Consider the following 756-nt stretch of genomic DNA (forward strand, 5'->3'; position numbering starts at 1 on the left):
AAAAATGATGTAAAATATATTCATCAGGAATTCTGAGATCTGTTCTAGGCCACACAACATTCTGGGTTGCTTAGAATGGTATGGCCAATAGATATTTTAGGTCACACAAGGTTGCGGCCACACATATTCTACAATATTCACACAATATTCTGTAAGAGCTACTGTCTGCTCTCCCCCACTATCTGCTCTCAAAATATTATCAATTAGGATTGCTATTTTCTGGTTAGGATTCCTATTTTCCAAAGGAGGAATTCCAAGGGATTAGAGATCATGGATTTTAATGGACATGTTGATCTCACAAAAGCCACAGCCAATCAGATGTCACATCTATGGTGACATCACTAAGGAGAAATAAAAAAAAGTAGAATATTTTTAGTTAGTCATATGATTCCATGAGTTAGGAAGGCAAACAAGTATGTTAAATATAATGGTTAGGATCATAAACTATCTGGTTTTTGGCTTGTTTTCCGTTGGTCAGATCTAGTCCTTGTAGTTGGCAGCCTCTGTTTTATGGTTTCGTGTGATATATGAACCCAGGCACTTAAGATTTATCCAATCTATCATGGTTAAAGCAATTGTGGCTTTGTGAGATGATAGGGCCCAGCCCCAATTTCCTAAACATTTTATAGCTCTTGTTGCTTTAATCCACCTCAAATTACTCTCCCGTGTGACTCTCTCTAGTTGCTTCTTGACCTTCCTTCAACTTCCACAACTCTTCCTTTTGGCTCAGCCCCAGTGATGTCTTTCCTCCCCAAA

This window comes from Notechis scutatus, chromosome 9, assembly GCF_049901735.1.
Source record: "Notechis scutatus isolate UNSWTSFEM ecotype Mainland chromosome 9, rNotScu1.2, whole genome shotgun sequence".
NCBI lineage: Eukaryota > Metazoa > Chordata > Lepidosauria > Squamata > Elapidae > Notechis > Notechis scutatus.